Source organism: Gavialis gangeticus, unplaced genomic scaffold (assembly GCF_001723915.1).
Source record: "Gavialis gangeticus isolate Ggan-Ray unplaced genomic scaffold, GavGan_comp1, whole genome shotgun sequence".
NCBI lineage: Eukaryota > Metazoa > Chordata > Crocodylia > Gavialidae > Gavialis > Gavialis gangeticus.
This window is the reverse complement of record NW_017729034.1, coordinates 13,062,083-13,077,645: the sequence shown is the minus strand read 5'-3', so window position 1 is coordinate 13,077,645 and position 15,563 is coordinate 13,062,083. Positions and strand designations below refer to the sequence as shown.

The window sequence follows — 15,563 nt, the reverse complement described above, 5'->3', positions numbered from 1 at the left end:
TGCAACACCACCAGGTAGTTAGCCAAATGCCAGCCCCAGCTCTGCCTCGGCCCTCCCATAAAGTTCTTAGTGAAGGACTAGGTGACTTGATTATACCAGTGGGAACCACAAATCTCTGACCAGAGGGCTATAACACCCTCCCACTTTCTGCTGCTGCTGCAGCCATTGCTACCTCAGTCTTTCCTGCTTGGTCTGGTCAAACTTATTCCTGGCTTGGACTTGCTGGCCTTAATCAACTGCTTTGTCCTGATGGCAACTTCATCTTGATCCTCAGCTTGATATTCTGGAACTTGGACTGTTAACTGGCTTTGACCTCAGCTGTTTGCAATGTGCAGCGCTGGCCAGAGTTCACTGCATACTTTTCTACTTAAATTTACACATGTAAACTACACTTACATGCATATAAAATATGGTTAAACAGATATTTACCTGAGGCTCTATCTGCTTCTTTCTAAACCTGAGGAAGGGTCTGTTGTGCCCAGAAGCTGATCTAGCATCTGTTTCAACTATAAAGCTGGTCCACTAAAAGAGTTTGCCAAACAAATCTTGCTTCTTGAATGTCCCTGTGTAAGAAGAAAAGAGGTCATCTGCAGAGCGCGATGCACAGAAGCCATTCTATTTTTTGGTTGACACCCAGACTGCCATCACCACTCTAGCCTGTGCACTTTTTCTTAAGAACATTTGGCCCCTGCCACATCTTACACTTAAGACTTGATTAACCAATTAATCAATTAATGGTGTGATAAAAGAAGAAATAAGCCACAAAGTTATTCCACACAACATGTGTAATAACTTTCTGGCTAGATTTCTATCATGCCATTAATTGATACCCCTGTGGCTGGGAGTCCTGTCAACTGACAGAGGCTCTCAGCTGGGGGGATGGGGAGGAGAGGAGGAGCATACTATGTACCCCTGAACCTGGGAACCTGAAGCTGATAGGGCTCCCAGTGGGAGTACATACCCACATAGCTGGGACCCCACAGCTGATCCAGGCTCCCAGCCCTGAGGATGAACTATGGCCCCCTATGTCTGGGACTCCCATCAGCTGATCTGGACTACCAGCTGTGAGGAGCCTGCAGCTGATCCAGATTCCCAGCCACGGGAACTGGCTACTTGCTGATGCAGGGGGAAACTGGGATCATGCTAGTGTGTAAATTGTGGGAGATATTGTGCATTAAAGCTCATGTGTAAATGCATCCTTAGATATTTCAGGGTCTAATTTATATGATTCCATAACAGGTCCTCCTTTTGCATAGATTTCACATTTCCTTTACTAGCACTACTTTCCTCTTTACTGATTCAGACACACCCTTCTCTCCTTACCTCTGTGAGCTCATGTTATCAACATTGCATGTCAGCTGGAGCGCAGCCTTTTATTATATATGTCAGCACTGTTCTGGCTAGGATTAAAAAGGATTTGTGCAGCACGCAGCTACAGAGATTTCTCTTATTTATGTTAATGAGCCCTGAGTAGACAATACTGCCAAAGCCCAGAAAGTGTAAAATTGATGACATAATTATGGTGCAATCTACAGGAATATTACAGGGGCATTAGGACATTATCAACAAATCAGGTTCTAAGTATTGTTCTCCTGAACTGGGAGTGTTTTCAATTAATTTGTAATTAAATAAGGGAAGCAATTTAGTGAACTCAGAGAGCTATTCCAGCAAAAAGTTTATCTCATCAGTCTGAACCTCACATTCCTCCAGAACAGGATCATTGTTTAGATTTTGGACATGATATATGATCCAACCTATAGGAGTAATTTAATGAAACATCAATATTTTTCTTCTATTAACCCATAGTGTCATGCTGAATGGAGAAAACCATCTCTGCCTCTTTTGCAGGCCCCATCATCTCCCAAATTCTCGCTCTCTCTGAGCAGTTGGACAGGTGTTACTAGAAGACAAGCCTGTGGCTTTCAAACATAGAAAAAATCAGAAGTTTTCTAAAAAATTCTCAGAAGAATATGGAAGATGAACTAGGGGAGAGGAGAGTCAGAAAAAGCAAGAAAGAGATCAGAAAAGAGGAAGGGCTACTTTTGTAATGGAACAAAAAAAGAGTCGAACCTAGAGGAAATTCCAGGCCATGAAAATAAAATTTGTTCAAAATGACACAAAACATTTTTCAGACAGATCCTAAGCATGAGGTGGTTTGAAAGTGTTTGTAAGGAGATTAATTTTTTTTTGTGCACGAAGATCTCACATAGGTAAAGTTTGGAAATGCACATATACAAGGCTTAGGACAACTATGAGGCATATGCATAAGAGTACATATGTATGAAGAGGCTTCCTTCTAAAAATCTGCCTCTGTTACAGGATTCTTCTCTCTCTCATTGCTTATCCAATCATTGCACTCAGGAGTAGGTAGAATACAATGTGGACAAGGAAAGTAAGGTGATGCGCATGAGGACACAGGAGGAAGAAGGGCATGATGAGAAAATTGTAGTGCAAATGAAGAGCAAGTGAAGAAAGACAGATGGTAGGAGATTGTAAAGAGGTGCAGAAAGGCCAGAATTGAAGAAGAAATATAAAGGATATTAGGAGATGGGGGAGAGGGGGAACTAATATGGGAGGGGACTAGATAACCAAATAGTGGGGCGGGGAATGACATGTTTTAACCAAGCTGTGAAAGCTTTTGTGACTGCTGTACATTAGAGCTATTGTATGAAAACTATGGGCAATAGAAGCAATGTACTCAGGGTCACCAGATGTCTGGATCTAATCATATTCACTTCAGTTTCAGAAAAAGGGAAATGTATGGTGATTACAGTTACCTGGATGGTTTTGCAACATGTTTGAAAGACTATTGTGCATGGACTAAAATTCGCATTGCTGCTTAGAATCTACTACAACCAGAAGTATGCTCCTAATAACAGTATAAAAGAACCAACAGCTTTACTCTCCTTCACTGCCACCCTCAAAATAAGATATCATTTTTATTTCCTTATAAATATTTGAGCTGAAATTTTCCAGACTGCAAGTTTTGGAATATTTCAGCTAAAATGGTCCATCTACTTCAGAAAACAAGATTAGGGAAATTTCATTTTGCTCATGTTAAAAAAATTCTGATGATTCTTCCTTTGATAGAATCTAGAGGCACCATGTGTTGGAACAAGTGCTTGAGACTTGGCTTTTGTTTCAGGTACATTATCTCAGTGAAGATCACCAAATTTTGGCCAAGTCAGTGGCATATGCCTCTGAAAAATCCCTTGCTGAGTAAACAACTGGGAACTCTGCAGCTAAATTTTCTGAAGACTATGTACACCGAGTATGCCACAGCACCAGGCCACAAGGGTCAATCAGAACTTTTCCTCATTGGTGTTCCTGGCTCCTAAAGTGCAGGGAGGCACTGGTCCTGAGAGCAGGGGGACTGCCTCAGGGGCTTTGAGTGACCTCCAGCTAGTTCCCAGGGAAAAGGGAGGGGAAGGAGGAGGACAAGAAGGAAATGGGTAAAAGGGATCAAGACTTAAATGGGATGAAGAGTCTGAAGGTATTTGGGATTGAGAGGGAGCCTGCAGGGGCAGTGGAGGGAGAGGAACGGAGTAGAGATTTAGTGGGACAGGGGAGATAAAGAGATTGAAAAAGAATTTGGAGGGTAGTTGTGACTAGGATTTGTGAAAGGTACACAAGGACTGCTGGGCAAAGAGACTAGGAAAAAGATGAGAAGGCTAAGTGGGAACTGTCACTGGGACAAACAGGTAAGACTAGGACAAAAAAAGAAAAAAACTGACAAGCACAAAAGAAGGGAACAGAGCAAATGGGTCAAGCAAGAGAATCTGTAATCTCTTGAACACATATCCATAGAACAGCTGGAATAATATCTACTGTTCCTAAATCTCACCATGCCTCTGCTATCATCAGATATCTGTGAAACCATTGGTATAATGTCTCCTCATCTAGGGCTGGCCTTCACAGAGGGTAACAACCTGGTGCTGTTATCTGTTACTTCTAGTCATTCAAGAGGCAGAGGTATGGGCTGGAGATCTAAACCTTTCAGCCCTGCAGCTCCCAGCCCTAGGAAACTACACACAAAGAACAACATTCAGAGATCATTATTTAGGTTGGAACATCAAGTAGTCAAAAGATAGAAAGTGCATACCAAGGACCAGGGCTAATATTGCTATGATAAATTTAACTCTGACTTTCCTAACATTTGTGTGGTGTCATACTACCATGATTAGTTTTTTTGCATGTAACTTTGAGCTTGGAGGTCAGTTTTATTATTTTCTAGTCCTGAGCCAGTGCATAGAGACCCCCAAGCCCAAAGTTACAAAGGAAAATCTGCAGTGATGCTCTTTGGGACTTTTCCCCTTTCTGTATTGCCTCATGGACTATGGAGAAGGCAGTTTTTTTCAGAAGTTCCTCACGGTAGTGTGCACCAATCTTTTGCCACCCCGTAACTCCACATGTTCTAGTCATCCCAGCGCTTGCTCTTAAAGCAGCAGCAGTGCAGTGTCTGTGCACAGGTTGCTGCTACAAAAGTAATGCTGTGGGGTTTCTCTTGTTGCCAGGTGCAGACTCTGCAGGGGTAGGGATGATTTTAGAGCCCCTTAAGTCAGTCCTCAGGGCTAGTGTCCCTTTCACCCACCCCTTAGTTGTGTTACTAAGGATAGATATAATTATACGCTATACCCAACAGAAGGGACTATATGTGACTTTACAGGCATTTTCCATTTTTAGATTCTGCAATTTATAAAGCCAGAAGGAACACCCTGATCATCTAATCTGACCTCCTACTTAGCACAAGTCATGGGATTGACAGCCTGCATACCTTTCAGAGGAAAACATCCAATTTTGATTTAAAGATTATCAGATACAGAGAATACAGCATACCCCTTGGTAAATTGCTCCCATCATCTAACACCATCATTGTTGAAAACATGTGCCTTCTGTGTCCTGCAATCAGGGCTCATGGTAGAAACATGTGCCTTCTGCCTCCTGTAAATGTGTTTCCCTTCTGATTCCAGCCATTGTGTCTGTTTACATTTGCTCCATGTAAATGCCCTAATTCTAAGACTGCCTTACCCTTAATGACAAGACTGAATAAATGTAGTAGTCCTAACAGCATACCCATACCATAGAATGTGCCTTCAATTCTGGAACAAGCCTGTGGAGAGCAAGAGAGCAGAGTGCTGCTGAGAGCATACAGGTCTGTTAAATCTCACAGGGAAATTCTTCTAAAAAGAGAGAAACAACCACATACAAAATACTGAAAAATCCTCAGCCCCGGTAGCATTATACAACATTGGTTGCTTGTAAATAGGTCTTTCTCATTTTCATCAAGGCAACTTAATTAAGAAGTGCAGAGCATGTGCAGTCAGTCACCCCAGATAGAAAAATCTACATTGGGTCTTTGCTCTAATGTGAATTTCCTGACATGACAGATGGGGATTGAGTGTCTGTTTATGCCAGGAGGAGTTTGCTAACATTTTTCTTCTAATTACTAATTATACCAATGAAAGGAGCTTTACAGATGGAGTCCTGGAATTGTGAAACCTGATCATCAGAGATTTGCAGCTAAGATGGAAGATTGATGTGTGACATCAAACAGCTGACAGGGAGGCTAGAGCAGCCAGATGAACAGCAGCTGCTCTGGTAGGATCCCGCACTGGTAAAGCGCAGCTGCTCAGAGGGACGAAGGGTTCATGAAGGGGAGCAGCCTCAAAGAGTCAGTCATTTTAATGGCTTTACTTTCACCCCCCTCCCTGCAGTCATCTCATGTATAAATGTGTCTAATCTCCTGAGTCTGAGATTGTGTGTGTACCAACAGGTGGCCAGGCATGACAGTAGGGTGATTGCAGCTGCTGCTGCTAGGGCTGAGGGGAAGAACCATTAGCTACTTGAAAAGGCTATGCACAGCACTGGGAAACAATGGATCAAAAAAAAGAAGGGAGAAGAGAGGTGGTATAACTCCTGTAGTTCTCAGCTTCCCTGATCCACACCCCATCCTTTCTTCCCTTAGCTCAGACAAACTACCTGTAACCCCAGGGGTCCTTGCACTTCTATACTATGACACTAGAGGCCTTGGACTTTCATTTCTATGCCTTCTGATCTTGTAAATGACAATCATTGTCAGTCAGCCACACCCAATCCCAGAAACCTCATGTTTTCATCCTTCCTTCTATCGTGGTTCCAGAAACCATCTCCCAACTTCAACCCTGACCTCCAGGGGCATTGTTCTGACCCAGACCCCGAGAGCTCTAACTTTCACTCCCATGATTCTGATAATCCCAGAGGCATCAGGCAGCCTACTCTCCTCTTACCTATCTTGGAGGCTACATACCTGAAGGCTGTTCCCACATCCTCAGAGTTGTGAACTCATGAGTGCAGCCTGATGATGAGTTTAAGGTTTTATCTTTCCATTGAAAGTTCCATATCCTATTTATGCTAGGGTTAGGTCAGCAAGTTACAGGAGAAAGTCATCACTTGGTCTTCTGGTGACTGTCATTTTATAAATGCCTGAGGTAAATAAATAGATAAATTTATGTTTGTTTCATAACTCAAATCATATCACTGCATGTAACTAACCTGATCCATTTGCATGAAATCAGCCTCCTCTATGATTAATGGGTTTGTCTACACGTGCAATTAATTTGAAGCAATACACTCTGGAGCAGTTTGAGTTGACATAAGCTATTCTCAGGTGCAGCATGCACCCAGGACAGCAGCAATTTGATCTGGGGAGGAGCAGTTTACACCAGGGTCACTCCTGCCCTGGACTCCAGGTGGTGGCATTGGGTGGTGGAGGGGCTGGCTGGGGCACAAGGGTACTGAAAGTGTGGGGCTGTGTGGCTAGGTGGCAGGCAAGAGTCTGGCCCCCTGCTGGCTGGGCTGACTCGGCACAATTTACTCCCAAAGCATCTACACAAGCTTTTAATCACAATTAATTACTCGGCCATAAGATGGCACTGTACCCTACAGTACTATCTTATGGCAGTGTTAATTAGTTTACTGTAGTCTAATACTGTTGCATGTGTAGACGGTGACACTTTACTTTGCAGCTGATTAGTCTACTGCACAGTACAGCACATGTGTAGATGTGGCCAGTAACTCCATCTCTTCAGCTGATCACAGTTTCCACATGCTGCTTATCTTCTTCTGATACCACTGGTTGCACCATTCTGCTTGAAGGTCTCAAACTGTCATTACTGTCTTTTGCCTCCCACCCTACCTGGTTGTACTCCTATCTCTAAACCAGGGGTAGGCAAAATACAGCCTGTGGGCCAGATCCAGCCCACCAGGTGATTTCATTTGGTCCATAAATGTGTACCAATTAATTGTACCCTGTCCAACCCATGTGTCTCAGTCCCATCCTCATGCATGGGAGGGCCCCAGCCCTGGCCAACATGCACAGCTCCTGAGCAGGCTTGCTGCTGCCATTGCTGCAGCCGCCAGGTGACCTGTTCAGCTTCCCCAGCCTCCAGCAGCTGTTCCTCATGTCCTTGCTGCAGTGCTTGCTACAGGCACGAGGTAGGGAAGCGGAGGTGGGTGGTGGGGGAAGCTGCAACTGGGTGGGAGCATAAAGCATGAGGCTGGGGCTGGTGGAATGCAGAGCCTGGGGCCTGGGGCCCATGCCTACTGGGGTGATGGGAATACAGAGCTCAGGTGGGCAGGGTATGGGCATACGGGGTGCGAGGGGAAGTGGGGGAATTCCCACACACTCTCCCTCATGGTGCATAGCCCCTGCCACTGGTACCAGCAGCAGGCAGCAGGCCCTCAGGTTGCTCATGGCCATGCAGGTACAGCTGCCTGGTGGTACACAGCTCCAGCCAGTTCCAGGAGCTGGACATCTCGGCAAGGAGTGGAGCCAGGACAGTCTGCCTCTATCACGTGGGGCTCCTCATGACTCCTGTAGCTCCTGGGGTTCACGTGCTGCATGATGCAGCTAGCTGTCATCCCCACTTCCTGCCACCATGTGCAGCTCCCAGGACTCCACCAGGAAGCTGGGAGGGGGGCCCCCCCTCACTTCAGGCAGAGTTCTGAGAGCCATACATGGCAGTAGAGAGCAATGAATGCAGCCAGTTCCAAAGCGTGTGGCTTCCCTGCACTGGTGCAAGAGTCCTGGGAACTGTACATGAGCCACAGGAAGCCCTATGCCATAGAGGCAGGCCAGCCTGGCTCCACTCCTTGCTGCTTGCTTGCCATGTGCAACTCCTTGAACTGGCTGGAGCTGCATGCCACTGGGTGGCTGTGCCTGCAAGGGCCATGACCACCGCAAGAGCCTGCTTTCCGCTGCTGCTGCCGCCAGTGGCAGGAGCTGTGCACCATGGGGTGCACACCCCACAAACCCCACACAACCTCACCCTGCCCTCACAGCCCCCCACATATACACACATTCACACCCCCAACATATCTTACACCTCCCCCCACACATGGCCACACCCCCTCACAAACCCTCCACACTCCTGCATGCACAATATACAAAAGTAAAACTTTATTTTTGAGCTATTATATAATCACCTCTATATACACTGTGCAAACACACACAAATCAGGACAAAATATATATTTTTAAATGTAAATATGTTATAGTAGATGTTTGACTTTTAGTATATGATTTGTTTTTTTTCCACTTCTAAGATGGCAAACTCCCTCCCCGCCACCCCCCAAGTACTTCTAGAGACAAGGGGAGGGACTTCTGGTGGCAAAAGTCAGGGGTGAGGGGCAGGATTTTCCAGTCCCAAGATGCAGGCCAGAGGAAAGCACACCTGTCAAAGGGTGGGGCAGACAGGATCTTCACACCCTTCAAGCCCAGACACGATCCCTGCAGCCCTCAACAGCTCCAAAATTCATTAACCAGCCCTCCAGCCAAAATAATTGTCCACCCCTGCACTAAATGTTACTTCTGAGACATGGGAATGGTTTTTGATGAAGTCCCATAAGCTCTGTTCTTTCTCTTTTCTTTGTCTAGTCAATCTCCTTTCCTTTAAGTACAATGGGTGCAGAAAGAAGTGAAAATTTTTGCCCAATCTGACAACAGAAAGCAGCTAATAGCCAAAACCAAACACAAGTGCACAGCTGCAGACAGCTTCAAAAATGGCTGACCAGGTAAAAAATCTGATGACTCATTGCATAAGGGGTCAGATGAAGATGTTTCAAAACAGAGCATCTTCTGTAATTTCTGTCTGCACTGCCTGCCAGTCTTGAGCTGTTTTCAGAATGGGAGGGGGGAAAAGGAGTGGAAAGGGGTCGGTCTGGGGTTTTTCACCCCTGCTGGAGGGGGTGTATTGGAGCTCCCTGAGGTAGAGGGGAGAGTGCTCCAATTCACCCACCCCACTCTCCAGAGCCTGCTGGGGAACTGATGTGTTGTAGGTTGAGCAACAACACTAGGGACACTGCTGTGTTGAACTAACAGTTATTTATTATTATAACTCTGGAACCATATCCACGGTGGATCTTAAAAATTGCATCAGTAGATGTATGCAGATCTTATACTTGCTCTGACTTGACCCAGTCCAGTCCTGTGGAGAGAAAGGAACCAAGAATGCCTCTGCCTCCTCATGGCAGAGAACATGGAGTCCCCAGTGCTGTAAAACCACCACAAAGTAGAGTGAACCCTGCACTGCTGAACATGAGGGCTTTGGCCTTAAAGGTACAGTACAAGGAAAACACAATAAGACACAACACCCCTTCCCTCTACACAGAAGAGTCAGCCAACCATTTGGGAGGACTCCGCTTCCTCTATGGTCTTCCCATAGAACCGGACTCATTGAGGGGTTCAGCGGATGACGGCCCTGTCAGCCTATCTGGAGACTCAACGGTGATGCTTCCTTCTGACAGTGATGTCAAATGGTTTGCATTGATGGAAACAGGTAGGCACTTCTCTGATGAATCCATGTCTGTCAGTGGTGGATTGGTGCTTGGAGATTGCTCAGGTGTAGGGTTATCAGTAGGAGAATGCCCACGAAGTTGGTCCACATGATGTCTCCAAACTTGTCCATCATCAGTCTGGACTGTATATGATACAGGTCCTGTGGTGCTTACAATTTTAGATTGAACCCACTGTGGGCCTGTCCCATAGTTCTGAGCAAATACAGTCTCTTGTGAAATGAAAAGACATAAGGTACCAGATGTCAAGTCCAAATCCTTTTCTTTCCTAAACTGCATGTCCTTCACAAGGTCTGGGTTAACACAGTCAAGGCATGTCTTGAGACGACGACCCATAAGATGCTCTGATGGGCTGGACTCAATTGTAGGGCAAGGAATTACATGTTGAGCAAGCAGAAATCTGGCCAGTCTGGTAGGCCATTCTCCTACAATAATCCTTTTCAGTGCATCTTTTGTAGTCTGCACCATTCGCTCAGCTTGCCCATTGGCTTGTGGCCTGAGGGGTGCAATGGTAACAGTTTGAATGAGATTGCAGTTGGCAAAATCTTGCAACTCAGCTGAGGTGAATGCACTGCCATTATCAGAAATGATATTGTCAGGGATCCCATGGGTTGCAAACAGCTGACAGAGAGCTGTTATAGTGCCAGTTGATGTAAAAGTCAAGACAGTAATCACTTCAAGCGATTTTGAGTATGAGTCAACAACAATTCAGAAATTCTTACCTTGAAAAGGACAGGCAAAATCAGTGTTGATTTTTGTTGGGTTCCTTTGTCATTTCCCAAGGGAATACTGATGCCTTTGGTGGATTATGATGGGTTGCTTGACAAATGCTGCACTCCCTCACAACGCTTTGTATGTCATTGTCCATACCTGGCCACCATACATAACTTCTAGCCAGTGCTTTCATCCTCACAACGCCTGGCTGCACTGTGTGCAGCATTGTCAGTATGATTTGATGTCCTGCTTCAGGAATTACGACAGTATTTCCCCACAAGAGGCAACCCTTGTGTGCAGACAGCTCATGCTGACATGATGAAAATGGCGTGAATTCCTTGGCTGATTTGTCTGCAGGCCAGCCCCTCCACACCTAGTTGAAGACATGGGCAAAGATAGGGTCTTTTGCAGTCATCCTTGCTATCTGATCAGCTTGAAGAGGGGCTTCTAGCATGGATTCCAGCATGAGGACTTCTGCTGGTAGAGAAGTAGCACAATCAGGTATTTGTAGTGGTAGGTGGCTCAATGCATCAGCATTTGCAATCATTTTCCCAGGTTTGTACACGAATGTATAGTCATATGCATTTAGCATGATGGTCCAGAATTGCATATGAAGAGACAAAATAGGAGTTGGTTTGTCCATAGTAAAAATTCCAAGAAGGGGTTTGTGGTCCATTCAGATTTCGAATTTGTGGCCATAAACTTAACTGTGAAATTTTTTAACTCCTGCAATGATTGCCAATGCTTCTTTATCAATCTGTGCATAATTCCTCTCGGTTGAAGTCATTGTTCTTGACTAAAAAGCAATGGGTGCATCCGTGCCATCAGGCAATGTGTGACTGAGGGCAGCGCTAACACCAAATGGCAAGGCATCACAAGTAATGGACAGTGGCTTCTGCTCATCATAGTGAACAAGGACAGAGTCTGATGTCAGCAACTTCTTGATGCCCTGGAAGGCTTCATTGTGCTGGCAAATTCACTTCCACTGAACTCCTTTATCCAGTAAGCTATGAAGGGGCTCTGCTATGGTGGCTTTGTCTTTCAAGATGTGATAAAAGTTAAGAAGTCCTAAGAATGCTTGAAGATCCTGTCTGCATTTTGGTATAGGGGCATCACGTACTGCTTTTACCTTATCTGCAACTGGGTGAATGCCGAAACATCAATTTGATATCCCAGAAAGTTGATACTGGAAACTTCCAGTTGACATTTTTCTCTTTTTACTCTGATACCTGCTTTACTGAATTTCTGTAAAACTTCTCTGAGTCTCTCAGTGAGTTTCTCTCTGGACAGCCCCATGATCAACACATCATCAAAGTATGGAACAACCCTGGGAATTCCTGCTATCATTTTCTCCATGAACCGCTGGAAAATTCCTGATGCCACAGAAATTCCAACCTGGAGGCGCTTGACATGGAACGCTCCCTGGTGTGTAATTATTGTTTGGGCCTCAGCAGCCTTGTCATCCACTATCAATTGCTAATAGGCTTGAGCGAGGTCAAATTTGGCAAAAACTTTCCCTCCTGCAAGAACAGCTGGTAACTGGTTAATGGAAGGCATTGGGTGCGGGTCCTGCTTAAGTGCTTTATTAACAGTGCACTTGTAATCCCCACAGATGTGAACACTGCTGTTAGGTTTTAAAACAAAAACAATTGGTGTGGCCCAGCTTGTATGTATGATTGGCTATAGTACCCCTTGTGTGATAAACCAATCTAATTCTGCATCAATTTTTCACCGCAGTGTGAAAGGTACATTCCGAGCCTTCACAAAGACAGGAGCTATTGCAGGATCCATTTGAAATGTCACAGGTGAACCAGAGTAAGTTCCTAATTCCTCAGAGAATACCTAGGGAAACTCCCTTGCAAGCCTTTCCAGACTTTCTGTGCAAAGACTGTGTATGCCTTGAATACTGATTTCCAATGCTGAGAACCAATTTCTCCCCAGAAGACTTTTGTGGGAACCCTTAGTGACAATGAGGGGTAGACACTGTCTAACAGATCCATACTGGACATCGACACTGCAGCTACTCAGAGTTTCCACAGTCTGTCCATTGTAGTCATGCAGGTGACACTCAGGTTTCACTAACTTGGGGAGAGGGTGCCGAAACAACTGGAAGAATGTGTTTTCATCTATGAGGGATGCTCCTGAACCCAAGTCCGCTTCCATTTTGCACTTCATTTATTACTACAGTTGAAATCATCTCAGAACCTTGAGTTTTGACAACACCAACATTTTGAATCAAATATGGTTTTTGTACCTTAAGTTTTGGGGAGGACTCTAATCAGTGAGTGGACTGGGAGTGAATACATTTGCCACAATCTTTTTGTCTCCCGGAACTGGCCTTTGAGCGGCACACCCTCTCTATGGGGCCCTTCTTCTTGCAGGCGTAACACTCCACATTCCTAAACCTGCACTCCCTTCGTCTATGTTGGCCACCACAACTCAAATATGTCTGTGGATTAATTAGTTTATGTGGTGCTGTTGGTGAGGGTATAATCTGCTGAATTTGCTGGTGATGATCTTGATTCTTGATCTTTTTGGAGTAAGTGGACGTTGCTGGAGAACGCCTGGCGAATTTCTCTCATGCTATGGGATGCTGCTTCAGCTGCCAAGACTTATTCTTGTGCAGTAGCCAAGGTCAAATTTGGTTCAGAGAGCAGGTGACATTGGATTGCTTCATCTTGAGCCCCACAGATAAGACAGTCACGAAGTAGACCATCCAGGAGGTCCCCAAACTCACAAAATTCAGCAAGGCAACAGAGCTCAGCCAGGTAATCTGCTATGCCTTTGTTGGCCTTTTGGTTCTGTTTAAAAAAATGAAATCTCTGCAGGGTAACAGATGGCCTTGGGCAAAAATGTGCCTTTAGCAGGGCAATTAGTTCAGCATAAGACTTAGTGTTTGGTAAGGCAGGTGCTGTGAGGAAACAAACAATGGCAAATGTTTTGGCACCATAGATTGTCAGGAGGATCACAGGCTTCTGTCTGGGTTTTCTGCTTTGTTGGCTTCCAGGTGATAGGATAGCCTCTCAGCATAAGAGTCCCAAGAAGCCAGCTGGCTCACATCAAATTTTTCTGTGTGACCCAATGCAGCCATTTTAACTAACATCAGCCATATTAGACAGAAAAGGAAAAAAAGAAGAAGAAAAAACTTCCCTCTGATCACAAACACAGCCCGGTCTCAGAATGCTGTCCCACAATGTAGGGGTGTCATCTCAGCAAAAGATCCCATCCTTGTCACCAGATTCTAGACACTGCTGTGTTGAACTAACAGTTATTTATTATTATAACTCTCTGGAATCATATCCAGGGTGGATCTTAACAGTTGCATCAGTAGATGTATGCAGATCTTATAATTGCTCTGACTTGACTCAGTCCAGTCCTGTGGAGAGAGAGGAACCAAAAATACCTCTGGCTCCTCATGGCAGAGAATTTGGAGTCCCCAGTGTGCAAAACTGCCACAAAGTAAAGTGAACCCTGCGGTGTTGAACATGAGGGCTTTGGCCTTAAAGGCACAGTACAAGCAAAACACAATAAGACACAACAGGAATCCCTAGACCAAGCTCCCTCTGATCCCTTTCTGAAACAAGGTCAGAGTGGGATAGAGGAAGGGCCATCGCTAGGGAAAACCCACTGCAGGCTGTAGTCAACAGCTAGATTCCCCTCCCTTCTGGAACCAACAGTGAACTTCTGTTCATTCCAGGGGATCCTTGTAACTCAGACTGCTTCCTGAAAAGCAGTCAGTTACAGCAGGGAGCTGCACTTCTGTCCCTACCCAGTGTTTCACAGGTTAAATATCAGGCTTTGTACGTCAAGGCCATGGTGTTCAATTCTATTCTGAAGAAAGTAAGGAATCAGTGACATGCTCAAAGTAAATTGTGATGCATCTATTTTGGCCTTTTTTGCTTATGAGATGGGCTGACACACATAACAACTTCATTCTTTCGGTAGAGGCTGTATGCAAGCCCAAATACAGCAAGTGTCTCATTCTAACCTGCAAAATATTAAAGTGTGGATCACTATGGCCAAATCCTTGACTGAGAGGAGGAAGATACAAGACTAGCTTGCAGGAAACAAGAGAAAGGATTCCTTTAAAGCTGGCAGTGTTTGTGTTTAGGACCAATAATGAATATGGCATGGCTTAAAAACATCTTCCACTCTGATGCACTCTATTGTTGATGAAGTTAATATATTAGCCTATGTTTCTTACCAGTATCACTTATTTTTTCTGGGTCTATATTAAGCCAGCTGCTCTTTACCCATCCAGCAATCTCTCCTGGACATTTGAACATCATGGTGATTGTGGAGGCTGCATCAGTAGAGAAGGAAATATACTGTTGTGTGACAAACAACTTGCCTGTACTGGAAGTTCTGATTGTGTTCCAACCACATGTCCCTTCTAACCTGATGTGAAGATGCTGTGCACCTAAACATCCCTTAATGCAGGTTTGGGTATGTGCACACAGGCTGTTCCACAGAGTGATACAGTAGAGCTGCACAACAGACTAGGTGGAGGTGCCTGTGTTGCATGATCACTGCTGATTACTCCAGAAAGAAAGGGCTTCCCTGCCACCCGCTGCCCTCACCTATATTGACTAGGCGCTACGTGAGGGAAGTCCCTGCTTACTGGTATCCCCCAGCCCTCCAGAGCTAGTTGTGGGGCTTCTGCCTCAGCAGGCCCCACAGCAATGCCCACCTCACCATCTTAGCAGGCTCAGGGATACCAAGTTGGTCCACCTCCAAACAGCCTATTGCCACCAGCTCTACATGCTAGATCATCACATCTTCACATCCCACCTTGAAAACAAGTGGTGAGACACCGTAGGCAAGGATGGGGGTGAGGGTCCCTGGTGTACAAGTTTGTATTATACTCTGATGCCAAGAGCCACTGGGGACCTCAGCTGGTGGTTCCTTCATGGAGCCATTGCCATGGGCATGGTATCTGGCATGCTTTATGGACACCTCCACCACCTGCCCCTTTTGGTAACAGAGGGAGAACCTGACACACATCTACCTTGAATGCGC

The 15,563-nt window shown here is 45.3% G+C and overlaps 1 long non-coding RNA gene across 1 annotated transcript; it reads right to left on the bottom strand.

The window, feature by feature from the left end:
- Positions 1-991: 991 nt before the first annotated feature.
- LOC109304875 lies at positions 992-14,303 on the bottom strand. The gene is made up of 3 exons (XR_002099500.1): positions 14,190-14,303; positions 7,217-7,219; positions 992-1,002 (listed from the first exon to the last, which is right to left on the bottom strand). It is a non-coding gene; the product is annotated as an uncharacterized LOC109304875 (long non-coding RNA).
- Positions 14,304-15,563: the final 1,260 nt, after the last annotated feature.